General features: G+C 48.1%; 1 long non-coding RNA gene across 2 annotated transcripts in view; it reads left to right on the top strand.

Annotated features, from left to right (window-relative positions):
• Positions 1-18,276, top strand: part of LOC109254909 (uncharacterized) — an 82,227-nt gene that overhangs the window by 19,036 nt on the left and 44,915 nt on the right. For both annotated transcript variants that reach the window (XR_002075015.2, XR_002075016.2), the window contains exon 2: positions 2,017-2,190. This is a non-coding gene — a long non-coding RNA (uncharacterized LOC109254909). The remainder of the gene's footprint in view (positions 1-2,016; positions 2,191-18,276) is intronic.

Here is an 18,276-nt window from a genome sequence, read left to right as displayed (position 1 = left end):
CATATTATTGTGTATATATCACAATAGTGGTAGTATGCTGAGTAAATTCCATTCTGTGGATATACGACAGACGGTTAACCCATTTACCAGCTAATTGGCATTTGGGTTCTCTTCAGCTTTTGGCTATGTTGAACAGAGTTGCCATGGGCATTCACTTATATGTCCCTCAATAAATATCTCTCGGTAAATATCTCTTGGGCAAACATGTAGGAATGGGATGGCATGGGTGTAATATAAGTGCATATTTATTTTACAAGGAACTGCCAGACTGTTTTCCAAAGTTGGACCATTTTTCATTCCCACCAGCATTATAGGGGAGTTATAGTTGTCCACATCCTTGTTAACATTGGCATGGTCAATTTTTCTATTTTATTTTTTTATTTTTAGTCATTCTAGTGGATGTGGAGTGGCATTTCATTGTGATTTAAGTTTGGGTTTCTCTGATGACTAATGACGTCAAGATACGAGTATCTCCTTATGTGCGTTTTGGCTGTTTATGTATCTTCTTTGGTGAAGTGTCTAATCAAATCTTTTTTCTATTAAAATAGTTGGTTGCCTTCCTACTTTGAGTTGTCAGAACTCTATGTATTCTGGCTAATCCCTTATCTGATACGTGTTTTGCAAATGCTTTCACCCATTTGTGCCTTGCCTTTGCCTTTTTAATGATGTCTTTTAAAGAGCAGAAGTTTTTCATTTTCTTTTATGGTTTCTGACTTTTGTGTCCTATCTAAGAAACTTTTGCTTAGCTCAGGGTTTCTTAATTCCAGTACAATTGTTATTCTGGGTCAGATAATTCTTTGTAGGGGGAGGCTGTCTGTGTATCGCAGAATATTTAGTAGCTTTCCTGCCCTTTACCCACTAACTTAGTAGCATCACCCCTCCAGTTGTGACAACCAAAAATGCCTTCAGACATTGCCAAATGTTTCAGGGGTGGGGGGAGGGGAGCCTTTCCCAGGTTAAGAAACACTGACCTAAACCAACAAAAAAATTATTTTCTTCTACATTCTCTTCTAGAAGGTGTATAGCATAAATTTTTACAATTTCTATGACATATTTTGAGTTGATTCTTGCATTTGATGTGATGGTCGAGATTCATTTTGTTGCATGTAGATACTTAATTGTTTTAGACCCATTTGTTGAAAAGGCCATCTATCCTTCCCCCATTGAATTATCTTGGCCCCTTTATAAAAAATTGATTGACTACGTTAACTGTAGGTCTATTTCTGGACTCTCTGTTTATTCCACTGATTTTTATGTCTATCCTTACATCAATACTGCACTGTCTTGATTACTGTAGCTTTATATTAAGTCTTGAAATCAGGTAGCATAATACTGAAACTTTGTTCTTACTTTACAAAATTGTTTTGGTTGTCTTAAGACCTTCACATTTTTTGTAACTTTGGAATCAATTTGTTAATTTCTACAAAAACATCTTGCTGGTGTTTTGATTGAGACTGTATTGAATCTATAGATCAGTCTAAGATCTATACAATACAATACAGGTATTCTCATCTACAAACATACTTTATCTTTGCAAAGTTTTATTCACAGCATTTTGTTGTTTTCAATGTACTGGTTGTGGTGGTTTTAAAAATATGCTCAGGGGCGCCCGGGGGGCTCAGTCAGTTAAGTGTCCGACTCTTGACTTCAGCTCAGGTCATGATCTCACGGTTCATCGGTTTGAGCCCTGCATTGGGCTCTGCATTGACAGTGCGAAGCCTACTTGGGATTCTCTCTTCCTCTCTGACCCTCTCCTGTACTCTTGCGCACTCTCTTTCAAAATAAATAAATAAACTTAAAAAAATAAAAAATTAAAATTGAAAATATGTTCAGAAATTATTTGATATACCTCCGTTTCAAAATTGGAGACTAATTCTCCCCTTGAGTAAGGGCTAGATGTGATGGCTTGTCTTGTTCAAATGATACAATAAGGCAGAAGTGACAGTGTGGGGCTCTGGAGACTAGGTCATAAAAAAACACTGTGGTATTCCAATTGGATTGCCCTTTCTCTCTTAGATCATTCACACTGGGAGAAGCCATCCGGTATGTTGTAAGCAGCCCTATGGAGAGTTCCATGTGATGAGCAACAGAGGTTTCCTGCTAACAGCCACATCAAGCCTTCAGATGACCACAGCTCTGGCCAACATCTGGGTTGCAACCTACGAGAGACACTGAGCCAGAGCCATGCAGGTAAACTGCTCTTGAATTCCTGATCCATGGAAACTGCAGTAGCAAATGTTTCCTGTTTTAAGCTACTAAGTTTGGGATAATTTGTTACACAGCAGTAGATAACTAATACATACATCTTGCATTTATTCTGTTAAACGTATCACTATTTGATTTTTTGATGCAATTTTATTTTTTAGTTTTATGTATTTTTAAGATTTTGTTTATTTCTTTATTTTAATTTTTTAAATATTTATTTATTTTTTAGAGACACAGAGAGAGAGACAGACAGACAGAGCACAAGCAGGGGAGGGGCAGAGAGAGAAAGACAGAGGATACAAAACAGGCTCTGCACTGACAGCAGGGCTCAAACTCACAAACTGTGAGATCATGACCTGAGCCAAAGTTAGGTGCTTAATCAACTGAGCCTCCCAGGAGCCCCTAAGATTTTATTTTTAAGTGTCTCTATACCCAGTGTGGGGCTTGATTTCACAACCTCGAGATCAAGAGTCACTCTACCGACTGAACCACCCAGACACCCCTTGATGCAATTTTAAAAGATGTTTTATTTTAATTTTTTAAGTTTAATTATTTATTTTGAGAGAGACAGAGACAGTGTGAGTTGGGGAGGAGCAGAGAGAGGGAGAGAGAGAATCCCAAGCAGGATCCATGCTGTCAGCACAGTGCCTGACACAGGGCTTGAACTCAAGAAACTGTGAGATCGTGACCTGAGCTGAAACCAAGAGTTGGACACTTAACCGACTGAGCCACCCAGGCACCCATAAAAGACATTTTAAAACTTTGTTTCCAGTGGCTTATTGCTAGTGTATCAAAATTAGATTGAATTGAGAACATTGGCTTTGTATCCTGTGACCTTGCTAAACTCAGTGTTAGTAGTTTAGAAGTCTATAATTTTGATGTGTTCATAAACTGATGTGATAATCCTCAATTCCCGGTTGGTGAGCATGCTGCTCTCTCTTTGCAGCAGTACACTTTTAATAAACCAAGTTCTTACTAATTTCGAGTCTCTGATCTCACCCTCTGACACTGGGAACCTTGAGGACCACCAGCAGCAAAAGTAGGAAATGGACTTTTACATTCACATCTCAATACTAACTCCACAACTCAATTACTATCCAACTTTGCTTCACTTCATTCTGCCTGCTATTAACTCATTTCCTTTCCTTTCCCCTTTTTAGCCACTGGCTTAAACAGGTTCAGATCTCTGGACTTCTCCCTATCATAATTCCTTTGCCTCCATTTTCCTACCATGTTTCCCAGTGTTCCTCACTTCAAGTTCCCAAGTGTGACGATCTGGTTTGGCCTGTCTCAACTTTTCCCTCCATGTCATTGTTTGCCTGGCAGCCCTCTAGTCAGGTCCCCCTTCTTCCTTCCAGTTGTTTCTGTCCACGGGGTCAAAATTCCATGGTGCAAGTGTATCCATTTGGGCGTTAGGACTGGGAACAGAGTGATCCCTTGAAAGGAGTGTGACGTGGTGGGTCCTGTGATGCAATGAAACCTCTCATACAGACCTCCAACCCTAGGCCCTACCTCCTCCTAAACCTCGAGTGACCTTAACACTGCTTGTCACCCAATCTGTGAAAGAAATGCAAATCCCATTTATAGGATTGAACATTCTTTTTTTAAATGCTTTTTTAAACGTTTATTTCTTTTTGAGAGAAAGAGTGTGTATGTGTGTGGGGGTGGGGAGGGGCAGAGAAAGGGGGACAGAGGATCTGAAGCAGGCTGTGCTCTGCCAGCACAGCACCTGATACGGGGCTTGAACTCACAAACCGGGAGGTCATGACCCGAGCTGAAGTCAGATGCCCAACTATCTGAGCCACCCAGGCACCCCTGAACATTCTTATGCTTAACATGCATTATCTTCATCCTCTCTCCCAAACCCTCCCACCCCTTTCCTTGCTCATTCACAATCGGAACTAAAAAGGCCCAGAAAAAGCATGCACTCCAATCCATGAATCTGACAGGTGAGAGAACTGTGGCCCGGAGAGCTAAAGCGAACTTGCCCAAATTTATATAGAGGCAAAATGGGAGTATAGGCCTCCTGATTTTCCCAAGATCCCCTCTCCCTCACTAACCAGTACTTGACTCCTTCAGACATGCCCACCTCCTCCCACTCCCTCTGGGGTCTGATGGGGCAAGAAACTGGTACTACAGTCTAATGGAGGCAGGCAGGGCCAAGGAGCATGTGGCAGTTAGGACTCAGCTTATGTTGTGGGTATTAGGTGTCCCACCCTACCCAGGATCAGACTCTAGATCTTAGTGAGTGAGTGCCTGGGGGTCTAGGTCCAGGTTTGGCTAGGAGATGAGAAGTACAGAGGCAGGGGGCTGGCTGAGTTGGAGCTAGAACCAATAGACCTGTGTTGGTTTCCTGCTGGTCCTATAATTACCACAAACTGGGGAGCTTGAAACAGTAGAAACGCATTTGTTCATGGCTCCGGAGGCCAGAAATCTGAAAGCAAGTCATTAGCAGGGCTCCCCTGCCCCCGGAGACTCTGTTCCTTGCCTCTTCCAGCTTCTGGTGGCTGCAGATGTTCCTGGGCTTGTGGCCACATCACTTCAGGCTCTGCCCCCATCTTCACGTCTCCTTCTCCTCTCCGTGAATGCAGGTCTTCACCTCTCTGTATCCCTCTGACTCTTTCTTATAAGGACACTTGTGATGACTTTTAGGGCCCCCTGGATAATTCAGGAGAAGCTCTTCTTCTCAAAATCCTTAGCTTAATCATGTCTTTTGCCATAAAAATAAGGTAACACTCATAAGTTCCAAGGATTTGATGTGGATATCATTTGGGGCACCTTTTTCAGCTCACCACAGACCTCATTATCCTCCTTCCAATGGCCTCTGAGCCGGGGGATGGAGTGGCAGCCTTCCTTATTCCTCCTGGGAGTCGAGGGGAAACTGGAGGTAGCCAAGAGAGAGAATAGTTATGGCCCTCCTACTTATTAGACACTACATTAGCTTGGGCTGCCATGATACAATACCACAGACCAGGTAACTTAAACAACAGACATTTATTTTCTCACAGTCCTGGAGGCTGGGAGTCTGAGATTAGGGTGCAGCATAGTTGGTCTCTGGTGAGAGCCCTGTTCTTGGCTTGTAGACAGCCGCCTTCTTGCTGTGTCCCCACAAAGCCTTTCTTCCACATGGACATAGGGGGAAGGGAAGGAGAGGGAGAGAGAGAGAGTGAGCTCAATCTCCCTGGTGTCTTTTCTTATAAGGACACTAATTCTGTCCGATCAGGATAGACCCCTCATGACCTCATTCAACCTTAATGAATTCCTTCAAGGCCCCATCCCGAAATATAGCCATACAGGGGGTTAAGCTTCAACGTATGAATTTGTAGGAAGGGATACAAACAGTCAGACAAGAATGGACCCTTATGTTTATGTTTTTATTGAATCATCTTAACCGGGAATTAGTATTCTATTGGACAGATGAGGAAACTGAGGCTCACAGATGAAGTAACTTGTCCGAGTCACTCACCCAGCTAATGAGTGTCAGAGCCAAGATTCCAAGCCAAGCCACGCTGATTCCATTGCCCTGGGCTCTGCTGGAACTCCACGGTTAAGGCTTCAGCTCTGCCCTGCACTCACAGCATCACTGCCTCTTGTGAATAGTAAGGGAGATGATTCATTTTCAGAAACACCAAATAAAAGCTGTGCTGTCTAGTTAACACTAGGTTTACAACCTACTGGAAATATGTATAACACCCCCCGCCCCTCCACAGTGGAGTCCTAAACCCTTATACACTTCACTTCCTGGTTCTGCTTCCACTCTCCGTTTCCAGGGCTTATTTTGGAGGGCTTTGTAAGGAATGTGTGCCAAAGAACAAAGGGAGGAGGGACTGAAAGTCTCTGCATCACCTCAGGGAATATACATTTCTTCCAATCAGACTGCTTTTTGCCTTATATGGGCATAGGCGATATTGGGGGTCGGGCCCTAGGCTGTAACCTCTGTAGTACTTAGCCAATGAGGAACCAGGGGAGGGACTTGCATACTCGGAGATAAATCGTCTGCTGTAACTGCCTCAAGTGTGCCTGTTCGTCAGACATCTGCTCTTACAAGAAGGTTGATTAAGGCCTTGCTTTACTGTGCTCCGAGTCTCCACGTCCCTCTTTTGATTGGGGTCCCTCCTTTGATTGGGTCGATCGACTTATTTCTAACACTCTGCTTTTACCTGAAGTACAAACTCAAGAGTTCACAGCTTCCTTAGCGTAGCATCTTCAGCCTTCAAGAAACCAATAAGCTCATAGCTCTCAGGTGTCTTGAGGAAGGTGATCACTGAAGGAGGAAGACAAGAGTCCGTGGGCTGGGCTTCCCTGTGTCTTGGCTTGCTTGAGCCCTGTGGGGGTGGGGTTTAGATGAGAACAACCTGGGAAGGGGCCAGGGAGAAAGCCCTCCTCCCCTGGGAGTGCAGAGACTTTAGTTGAGGTCCAAGCATGACAAAGCACCCACTCCATGGGTGATCTCTGGCAGTCTCTTTCACATTCTGGACCTCGATTCCTTCATCTTCCAAATGGGGGATTCAGTTCATTTATAAGATATGTTCAAGTCCTGAACTTCTGTGACTTAAAATACTGTCATCAGGACCAAAGCCGTCCGGTGAACAGAATGCTGTTGCTCATCACTACCATTCAGTGAACATTTACTTCATTGCCATGTGCTTGCCCATGTGTTGGGCAATGCTGAACAATAGAGGGCATGCAGAGGGAGGGGAGACCCAATTCCTGGCCTTGGAGAATATTAGTGCAGGTAGAAAGGCAGATATAAAGGGAGGGGAGGGTAAGAAGGTATATAGTGTGCACAGGGCCCTGGTGCTGAGGAGGTTGCTGACGGGGAGGGGCTCAGAGGGCAGAGTAGAGCTGCGAGAGACCCCACATTCAGTAAAGTAATGAAGGCATTGTTGTCTCCATTTTACAGTTAAGGAAACTAAAAGCTCCGAGAGAGAAATGGCTGCTAAGTGGTCAGGCCTGCCTCCATTTCGGGTCCTTGTCTTTTGGCACAGTTTGCCCTACACTATAGGTGACACTGGGACGGGGACAGAAAGGAATCTGACCCAGACACTGAAGATGCATGTGAGAAGTTCTCAGTCTGGGGAAATGGACAATCAACACGCAGCTCTAGATTTTCAGAAAGCACAGCTTGGCCACCTTGTGGATGTCAGGCTTTGGACCCAGGAGCAGAGGGACTGAATCAAAGTGTTTCCAAGCCCTTGGGGAGCTGTAGCCTGCTGGGGCGATGACACATTCCAGGGTCAGAGCGGTGACAATCCACAAAAAGTCTCAGCCTAGGCCTGCTGAGGGTTTTCAACCCAAAGAAATTTATGGCCTCGGACATTCATTTATTCATCCACTTATTCACCTACTCACTATTCCTTTCATTCGGTCACTGCATTATATCTGTTTGGGGAGCCTGTCCTCCCTCTTTGGACACCAATCCCCAGGCCTGTGCCCCTGGGCTACAGTTTCAAGTCTGCATTTGTGTAACTTGTTGCTCAGTGCCTGGAGGGGGCAGGGCACGGGCCTGGTCTCCTGCCTCTCTGGTTGACGTAGGGGAGATTGAACCAGGTCAGTTGACCTCTCTGAAGCTTCTCTCTGCTGCTCCCAGAGCTCCCTCTCCAAGGCATGGGGACTCTAGGCCAGGTTGCAAGGGGGAGGTATTTGTGAGCACAAGGGCCCCACTCCCTAAATCTGCAGATCAGGTCCAAAGCAGAAGGGCAGAACTGGAGGGGGAGATCACAGAGCTTGGCCCTGTTCACCACTGTACTGATAAAGCAGAGGCAACCACTGCTTTATCAACCACCCACTGCTTTATGCAACCACTGCTTTATGCAACCACCCAAACGGTAGGGGCCCAGCCTTTCAGTTCCCAGTTCTCCCGCTGCCTACAAATCTATCCTGGGTGGTCCCCAGGCTTTGCATTTAGCTGTTTAGATGGGGGATGGGAGGTCCCTCCGCAAAGGCTTGGCCGGTGGGTGTGGTGGGGGAGGGCAGCCGCTCCCGGTCCAGAAAACATTCCCTCTCAGTGCTTTTGATCTCCTGTGAGCCAGGCCCCATTCTTTCTCCCTATCTGTCCCTGGATTGCCCTGCGCCGAGGACAAAGTGGTGGAGGAGTGGAGGCGAGTGCGGGGAGGGTGAATTGGAGAGATAATGCAAAGGTCGTTCTGGGGTTCATTCTCTAACCCTTCTCGACAGTCGGGTATCTCTTGAGTGGCTGGTGAGGGGCACGAACCGACGCGTGCATGTGTGAGATCAGGTGTGGACAAGGGTCTGTGGGACTACACACAGGTGCACGCGCATACGTGGGTACCCATGTGTTTGCGGGATTGTGAGCAAGCACGAGGGTAGCCTGTAGACACGAGTGCCCGCAGTGGTGGTGCTGCGGCTGGCTTGAGAAGGCGTTGGTCTCCCCACTGACCTCCATCGGCGCCACCTCTCCCCCTCCCTTTGATGCGGACAGGACTGGACAATCTGTCATAAAGGGCCCCTTGGAGACCGGTCCATCCAGGTTGGCTCCTAGATAAGACATTCCGGAGCGCAGACTTGTGTACCCGGATGTCCTTGTACATCGAATTCCACTTAGAGGCCCGAGGCGGAGTCCTCTTCCTCACACGCGGGGTGGGGGTGTGGTCGGGGCATGCGTGAGTACAGGGGAGCCCTGCCCGCGCCTCTCCTGCAAATCCCGGGACTGTACATTTCACCACCTGCTCGACCCCGCCCGGCCGCCGGCCTCGTCCCTGCGGGCCCCGGGGCAGCCCCTCTCTTTGTCTGGGTCCAGACAGGCGGCCCGTAGCACCCCGACCCCGCCGCCTGCCTCGGGTGCAAGAGACTGCCCCGCCCCCTTTCTGTCCGCGGGGCCCGGGAGGGGCGGGCGGCCGGGCAGGTAGCGGGCAGGCGCCGCCCCGCCCGACGACAGGGCGCAGGGTCACCTGCCTGGGCGCGCCAGCGGACGAGCGCTACGTGCGCTGGCCGCGGGCAGGGCGGGGGCGGGGGGCGCGGGAGCTGCCCTTTCGGGGGCTGACGGAGGCGGTCCTCGCCCCCTTAGTCCTGCCCCTTCCCGAGCGCGCCCCGCTCCTGGCTGCCGCCGAGCTTCCCGGTCGGGGTTCGGGCGACCCCTCTCCCCCCCCCCCGACCCCCCCCCCCCCCCCCCCCGCCAAGCGCAGGGCCCGCCTTCCCCGCCCCCGCCACCTGACCACCTTGCACCCCAAGGCCCAGTTCGAAGGCTGCTTCTGGGAAGCCGCCTCTGACTCCCGGTTTTAGTCACTGTCCTCGGGGCGCCCTCCGGCTCTGATCACTCGGGTCGAGGCTTGCTTCCCCTCAACATGCAGGGCGGGCCCGCACTGCCCGGCACCGGCCCCACCGCCACACTGCCGTCTGTCCTCGGAGCGGGAGTGAATGGGCGAAGGCAGAGAGGGGCCTGAAGGAAAGCCGGGCGGGGGCCACAGCTCGAGCCGATGTGGGAGCTTCCCTGTCAGTCCCGGCACCACCGACCCTAGGGACGCCTTGGGTGCTTCATTTACGTGAACTCCTCAGCCAGGACCCCCTAGCCTTTGCTCAAGCTGTTCCTTCTGCCTGATACACTCTCTTCAGCCACAGGTGCACACTGGGTCCTGGGGATCGCTCCTGGGGAAGCCATGCCTGATCCTCGGGGCCTTGTGGTGATCTGTGCACCTGACTTCCGTGCCAGCTGTTTACGCATCATGTTGCATTTCCCCCTTTTTATGACCCTGCCAGATAGTGAGGTGACAGCCTTGGAGTGACTGACCTGGGGTGTGAGCTCTGTGCTAGAAAGACATCAAACATCAAAAAGACATCAAAAATAAGCTCTTTCTCCCACCTCACACTGTGGCCTTGCTCTCCCAGGCCGTCCTCTGGGGACAACTGTTCCTCTGAACTGCTCCCCACCTCCCCTCAATCCTCCCCCCTCTCAGGCCAGAACAGGGCAGGGCTGGGATTCTTGCTCCAGGGCTAGGTCAGTCTGGGTCCTCTGTGGCTTTGGGCCTCCTTGAGGAATTTCAGGGGTGAATGTGCAGGGTGTGGAGAGGGGTGAGGTGGGAGCTGCAAGAATGTGGGGCTCCCAGAGGGAAGGCCAGCAAAAGGTGGAGAGGGCGGTGCGAGTGGGCTTTCCTGGGAAAAGGCCCTGGGAAGCAAGGGCTACTTTGAATGACAAAGGTTCCCTGGGGAGCAGAGGAAGGCTCGGGAGGGTGGGAATGTGGGAGGAAGAGGCTCAGAAGGGCGGGGAGGAAGCTGCCCAAGGGCTTCCATCCGCAGCGGCCCTTTCAAGTCCTGCTAAACCCGTAACAATGAGAGGAACTGACCTGTGGACACCAGGGGCAAAGGATGATTAACGTAATTCACCGAGGAAATACAAAAACCTTATGAAAATGTCAGAAATCCCAAAGTACAAATGAAAAGGAGATTCCGGCTTTTCTTATCTATAGAATTGGTCAAGATAAAAATAATGAAAACACCAGATGCTGGTACGATGTGGGGGAAGCCAGGGCCTTTTTTTCTGCCGAGGAGGTAAATCGTAGTATTCTCCAGGATAATTTGACAGTACGTATGAAAACTTTTAGAAGAGTAATCCTTTGAGTTAGCAATTCTGCTTCCAGGATGTGCCCTAAAATCAAAGCTGATGTATCCCAGTCTTATTTGTAATTGGGGTAAATTGGAAGTCTTCTAAATTTTCAATGACAGGGACCTGGGTAGATAGACTGTGCAGCATTTGTAGAAGGAAGGCTGTGGGGAAATTAAATATCACACTCTTGAAGAATATTAAAGAGATGAGGAAACCTCAAGATATGCTGGTAAGTGAAAAGGGGAAGTTATAAAACAGCATGACTCCAATTTTATACGATGTGTATATAAATATGCATAATAGCTGCCACGTGTAGTGCTGGGCTGGGTGCTCTGCCGTGTGCTAAGGACTTCACTCAGTCTTCCATTCAACCTTCCCAGCAACCTCGCAGAGGGAGAGTCTACTAACTGCATGGGAAAAAAACTGCGAGGAAATTAACCCAGATCGGAAAGCTGGTTTGTGCTTTACCCAACAGAGGTGGGAAGTCAGCAGAGAACTTTAAACAGGTGAGCAACAGGTGAACAAGCAAATCATCTAGGTGGTTGAGGAAGATCATCGTGTAGCGGTTTGGATGAGGGACTGGAGAAGCCGAGAGGTAGGGAGACCTGGCCGGAGCCTGTTGCAGGATAAGGTAAATCTGGTTTTGACTCGTGTGAGGGTTGGAGGAAGAAAAGGTGCTCTGGAAAGGGTCTGGAGAGGATCCAAGAGGCAGAAACCCGGGATGACCCATCTCAAAGAAGCCCAGGAAAGAGAGTGAAAAAGGGAATGTGAGGAATAGTACAAGAGTGCACGCTTCTACGTGGGGCCTTGTGGTGTCTCTGCCTGCACCCAGGTAGAGGATCCCCCAGAACCTCCCTGGGCTCCCTGCCTCCTTGCCTGGGGCTTCCGTGTGTTCTTTGGTAACCCCAAGGCCTCCCCTCCCCCACCTGAGGGGCATCGTCATTCTGCTTGCCCTCGAGCAGTATTTGGAGCTTCAGATGAGAGACCAGAGACAGTGCTTTACAAACTGTCCAATGTATAATCTCTGACTCAGGCTTTTTAAGTCTCAGGCTATTCTGAGGCTAGTTGGTAATGTTTTCTCTTGTCTTTGGTGGCTGCTTGGCTCACCCTTTTCTTCTCCGACCACATCTCTGTTCTGACTTGCTTCATAGCCTGCCGTGAGTCGGCAGCTGGCCCATCCCAAGAGTTGCTGTCAGCCATTCGGCCCTGATTTATTGAGGGTGACTCTGCCCTGGGGCCTGCTCTTTGCCCCATGGCTCCTCCCTTCACTCTCCTGCGTCTTGAAGGTCTTCTTCTCTATCATATTTTCCCCCAAGAGACCCAAGTTTATACCATAATTTCAAAGGGGAACAAAAATTCCTCTTCTACCTACTACTTCTCCAGCTCCCTGTCCTTTTGCATTCCTTCCTAACCAAGCTTCTCCAGTAATTATCTACCTTTTTTCATCTCCCTTTTGTCCTTTTTTTTTTTTTTTTAAATCTTCTTTCTCTCTCTCTTTGTTTTCCCTCTTTGTCTCTTCATTCTTTGCAGTCAGGCCTCTGCTCCCGCCTATCCACTGAAATTCTTGTCATGATCGCTTTTGGGTTAAGTGCTAGCCCCCACAGGATATGTCCAAATCCTAACCCCTGGAACCTTTGAAGGTGAACATATTTGGAGAAAGGGTCTTTGCAGATGTAATTAAGTTAAGAATCTCAAGATGAGATCAGCCTCGATTTAGGGAGGGTGGCAGGTGTGTTTACAAGAGAAAGCCAGGAGGATCTGAGACTGACGCAAAGAGAGGATGATGACTCTGAGATGCAGAGGCAGGGGCCATAGTAATGCAGCCACAGCCAAGAAACACTGAGGATTCCAGGATCCCCCTGAAGCAAGGAGAGAGGCCCAGAAGAATCCAACCCGCTGATATTTTTATTTCAGACTTCTGGGCCTCTAGAACTGTGAGATGATGCATTTCTATTAATTTAAGCCACGAGTTTGCTGTGATTTATTACTGCTGTCCAAGAGACTAGTTCAGTAATAATACCAGCAGCCAACATTTATGGAGTGCCTACCCTGTGCCTGGCACGGTTCTAAGTTTTACATGCATTATTTCATGTAATGCACGGTTTACATGCATTGTTTCACTTAATTCCTACCACCAACCCAATGAAGTGGACATATACAAGCAATGTCAACAAAAGCAGGTTTGGGTTTTTTTTTGTTTTGTTTTGTTTTGTTTTTATTGAGGGTTTTTCTTGTCTTTGGCATTTGAAAATTGAACCGTCCACCTGAGCGGCATGTTTCATTATTTTTCTCTTTTATACGTGAGGAGCCTGTAGACCCAAAACTTAGGTAATTGCCCAAGGTTACACAATGAGTATGTAGTGGAGCCAGGATTCCAGCCCTGGTAACTCCTGTGGGTGCCTTTAACTGCTTTGCACTTCCCAGGCTGCTGGTAGAGAGAGATCCCACGAGGCCGATGGGCCTAGTGGCCCAGGGCTGGGTATTGCAATTGCAGGGCTGTAAGTCGCCAAGCGGCCGGTGAGTTTGGGGGAAAGACTGGGACTAGGAGAGTAAGTCGGGCTGAAGGAGGAGGAGATGGGAGGTCTTGGTGACCTCAGACAGCATAAGCCCCTGGAGCAACAGAGCAAGAGCCTTGTCTGTGGCCCCCCCTGGGGACTCTGGCTTTTAAGATCCCTGAGCCGGGGCAGTTCTGAGACATGATAGGTCTAGTTGTGGCCATGGGAGTAAGTGATCAAACGTCAGTGGGGCGGCTGGGGGGACAGGAGGAGTGTGGGCAGGGAGATTGTCAGTCGACTCCACTTGGTCAAGGAACCTGGGAGACAAAGATCATACCATAACTGATCAACTGCTCTGGGAGTTCAAAGCTTTGAGCCAACACCACTCTTTGTTCTTATCATGAAACAAATGGAACCTGAGCTGGTTCTTGAAAAACAGATAGGAGATGACGAATGCAAAAGTCAGCAGGGCTTCTAGGTAACAGGCACAGCAAGAACAAAGACATGGAAGGCCAATGCACAGGGCATCTAATTTAGAGTTTAAGTTGGCTCTAGTCAAGGGTGCATGAAAGGAGACAATGGGACTGAACTTTGAAAGTGTCCTAATTTTGGTACCCTGCAAAGCAGACACTGAATCCAAGATTTAGGTGCAGGTGCTAGATTTCACAGGGTGTCCTCAGGAAGCGTAGTGAAGGAGTGGAGAAGAGACAGAGAAGGGAGAAAAGTCAATAAAAGATGAGCAAGTTGCCTCTTAGGTAACTGGGGCTCAGTCCCACAGGGGACCCACGGATAAACTATGTGGAACACACTGCAGAAAGTGTCCCACAGAAGGATAAGGAAGCTGGAATATTTGTCTACCCGATCCAGTCAGTCCTCTGATCCTGCTGCCACAGAAGGCTCTTGGGCAGAGACCAGCCACTCTTGTTACCAGTCCACAGTGAGTTAAATACTAAAATTCTGAGTAAACATTTAGAAACATTTTGCAGCAATTTGACATTGCTTTGACATCCAAGTGCAAAATATGAAAAAATGGCTCTGAGATGTGTTGTCGATAATTCGAGAAACGTTGCTCTATTCAGTTATTTCTTGAAGAAAGGCATGAGCGAAGGAGACCATTGTGGCACTAGTGGGTCCTCCATAGGGAGGCCCAGGTGGGCAGAATGTCCATCCCACCACTTAGATGGTGGTTTTGTCACTCTGTCATCCAAAGGAAGCCTTCCTAGGAACCCTACCTTTAGCATAGGCTGCTACAGGTGATATGTCTCTCCTGGCGACCAGAAGGTCAGACAACGAGGGTCAGGCACAAGCAGCTCCAGTGCCCAAGGGCTCTTTGGTTCTGTTCCAGCTGGAAACTTGCAGATTCTGCCCCAGGCCTGTGGGCCACTAGCACCTAACCCCGTGCTTCTACCCAGTGCCCTGGAAGGAGGGTGATGGCTAACAGGAGCTGTCTTCGGGAAGCCACCCTAAGACCAGACAGTTTATTGCCACCTCCCATCTTGACAATGGATCCTTGAGTTGGCGCCAAGGATGTGGCATGATTCCTACTCTTGCCTCCCCTTGGCTGGAAACTGTCTGATCCAGGGTCTTGGGTCAACAGAGCAGATCTAGGCACGAGTATTCCTCAAAGCCAAGATGACTCAGGTTGTCAAGTGTGGGCCAAAGAAAAGGCCCAGAAGCTAGTTCAGTCCTTTAAGGGAGTTTAAAGATCCTCCACCCTGGCTATGTTTTCACTTACCTGTTCTGTCGTGCCTGGTGCAGTGAAAATAGCCCTGATACCCTGGGTTGAAGCTCAGTTCTGCTGTTTTGCTGAGTAATTTGGGGCTGTTCACAAAACCTTTCTGTATCTCAATTACCACACTTGGAAAAGGATAGAACACCCACTTCACAGGCTGATTCTGAGGATGAACTGAGATAATGCTATGGAGCACCTAGTATGCGTGGGCCCTCAGAGTATGGGAGTGGATATGAGAATGTATCCTTCCCCTTCCCGGCAGCTGGGGAAACTGATAAGAATTCTGGCTTGGAGTCAGACGGACAGGTTTTTGCTCAAGCTCGGTCATCTCCAGCGTGTACCATGGGTAAGTTTCTTAGCGTCTCTGAGCCATGATGATCTCATCTATAAAGAGCAAAATACCTACTTGCCAGGTCGTCGTGAGGATTAAATGCGACCAAATGTACAGAAGAATGTGGCACCCTGTAGATGCTCACTACATGCTCGTTCATTGAACACCTACTATTATTAGTGATGCTGGAGACTGCGTCCACTAGGTCAGGCATTGGGGATACAATGGTGGGCAAAGACCCACTCTCTTGCCTAGGAATTCATCGAGGGAAACGATATTATAAGGGAAACAGATAAACGTACAGATAATCAAGTCACAACCATGGCACTACAAAGAGAGCTATAGAGTGCTAAGTAAAGATGTAACAAGATAATTTGACCAACTTTGGGAAGTCAAGGAGGGCTTCCCTTAGGAAGTGGTACTTGAGCCAAGTCTGCAGCATGAGTGGGAAGAACATTCCAGATGAAGAAACAACATGTGCAAAGTCCTGTGATGGGGGTATTCTAGGAAGTTAAAGGGACTCAAAAGAAGCCAGTGTGGTAAGAGCCCAGGGATGGAGGGAGCATGAGGTACAGTGGGTCTGGAGAGGAGAGGGGAAGTCAGACCTCACAGGCCTTGCAGGTCGAAAATCCAAGAGGAAGGATAATAAGAAATACAAGGCTTCTGGGAAAGAGTGAAGGGAGGGCATCAAAACCCAGGAGGAAAAATTGACCTTTGATGAGAAAATCAGCTTCCATGTTGAAATAGAAGAAAAAAAGAAAAGGATGGGTATAGAGGTGTGTGTGTGGGGGTGGGTAGAATATAAGGGATGGGGTTTTCTTTCTCTGTTAAGTAGAAGATAGAATCACCACTGAGAATGAAGGCAGAAGAAGCTGGCTTGAGGACTGTGGTGAAGATGTGACAAGGCCATTGGAGGGTGGATGATTGCTGGTCAGTGTCCAAGGCCCTTTTGAGATGAGGGTTCCAGAGTCTTGGGAAAGTCCTCTGCCCCATGGCATGTAGCTCTTAGCAGTGTTTGGCTGCCAGGCACAGCAAGCCACAGGAAGCAAATGGGGAGAGGTTTGCCCAATCAGTCTATCAAAAAAAAAAACAAAAAAAAAAACAAAAAAAAACCAAGGGGGTGTGGCAAGAGAATTCATGGCATTGGCAAGACTACCATTGAAAAGTTGGACCTTCACTCTGAGCTGCAGTAAAGGAAGACATGACCCACACCTGGTAGAATGGCCATCATCCAAAAGACAAGATATAGCAAGTGTTAGTGAGGATGTGGAGAAAAGGGGACATGTATCATTGTTGGTGGGAAATGTAGATTGGTGTAACCACTATGGAAAACAGTATGGATGTTCCTCAAAAAATTAAAAATAGGACTATCACATGACTCAGCAATCCCACTCTGGGTATATAGCCAAAGGAAATGAAAACAGGATCTTAAAAAGGTATGCACACTCCTGTGTTCATTGCAGCATTATTCACAATAGCCAAGATATGGAAACAACCTAAGTGTCCCTCTATTGATGAATGGATAAAGATTTGGTAGGTATACAATGCAATATTATTCAATAGTGAAAAAGAAGGAAATCATGCCATTTGTGACAACATGGATGAACTGTGAGGGCATTATGCTAATGAAACAAGTCAGAGAAAGACAAATACTGACAATATCACATTATATGTGGGATCTAAAAACAAAACAAAACAAAAACCTGTTAAACTCACAGAAACAGAGAGTAGAGAGGGGTTGCCTGGGGGTGGGGGTGGAGGGAAAGACATGAGAGACAGAAGAGGGTTGATGGACTAGAAGAAGATAGAGGGTCAGTGGCTGGAGAAGCCAGTGTGATGGACAGTTGGAGGCGACTAAGGTGGTACATGTGGTGAAAGAGTGGAGGCTGTAGTCAGTTGGATGTTCAAGTTGGGATTTTTGAGCTGGAGCCATTATGGTTGTTGGCAGGATCCAAGGTGGGGCTGTGGGAGGTGGTGAATGATGAAGTGGGTGAATATATTTGTGGGGTCACATGAACTGTTTTCTTTCTCCAATTAGCCCAACAGCCTCTTTTTTCTCAACCTTTAGTTTACAACAACCTTGCTCCTTCCCTCTAGACTTCTTCAAGCTTCCTTCATGTTTCAACTCAGAATGTCCCTTCCACAAGGAAGCCTTCCCTAACTCTTACCCCAAGAGGGGACCCTGTGAGAATTAAACATCTTGTGAGGTGGAGAGATGCCACACCTTAATCACCTCAGCTGTGTTCCTGAATGTTCCCTGACTGGGTGGAAACCCCACAGCAGGCACTTGTTATAATTATTATTAGTCAGCAGAAATGACAGCTCCCATCCACTGAGTGCTTATCATATGTCAGGCTCTGCGCTGAGCTTTAACACACATTTCCCCCACTCATCCCCATTTCGCAATAATTTTCTGAGTAGGTGGGACCACCACACCCTCTTTTCCAGATGAAGAAGGCTATAAGAGGGCAGGGGACTTTCCCAGGGTGTATAAGCAAATAGTGCTTTGGCTCCTCTTTGTACTTCTAGTCCCAGAGCAAAGGGGAGCCATGGGTGAGCCACAACTCACCCTGCTCAACTTCAGTTATCTGTGTCATACTTGACCCTTTGCAAGGGGTTTGCATGGGCCTCAGCTTCTCCAGAAGTACAGAGTCAGATATAGAAGGGTTTTCCATGGTGAACCTAGTTCAGCTGCCCTGTTCATGCTGAAAACCCTGTTATGGACTGAATGTTTGTCCCCCTCAAATTCATATGTTGAAGCCCTAACCTCACAATGTGATGGTATTTGGAGATGGGGTCTTTGTGCCGTCATTAGGTTTAGATGAGGTCACAAGGGCAGGGCCTTCATGATGGGGATAGTGCCCTTATAAGAAGAGACACCAGATGGGTCTCTCTCTCTCTCTCCCCCTCCCCATGAGCAGGCACCAAGGAAAGGCCATGTGAGAACACAGGA

Source organism: Panthera pardus, unplaced genomic scaffold (genome assembly GCF_024362965.1).
Source record: "Panthera pardus isolate Hobbes unplaced genomic scaffold, ASM2436296v1 HiC_scaffold_11, whole genome shotgun sequence".
In the NCBI taxonomy this organism is placed as follows: domain Eukaryota; kingdom Metazoa; phylum Chordata; class Mammalia; order Carnivora; family Felidae; genus Panthera; species Panthera pardus.
This window is presented reverse-complemented; position numbering and strand designations above follow the sequence as displayed.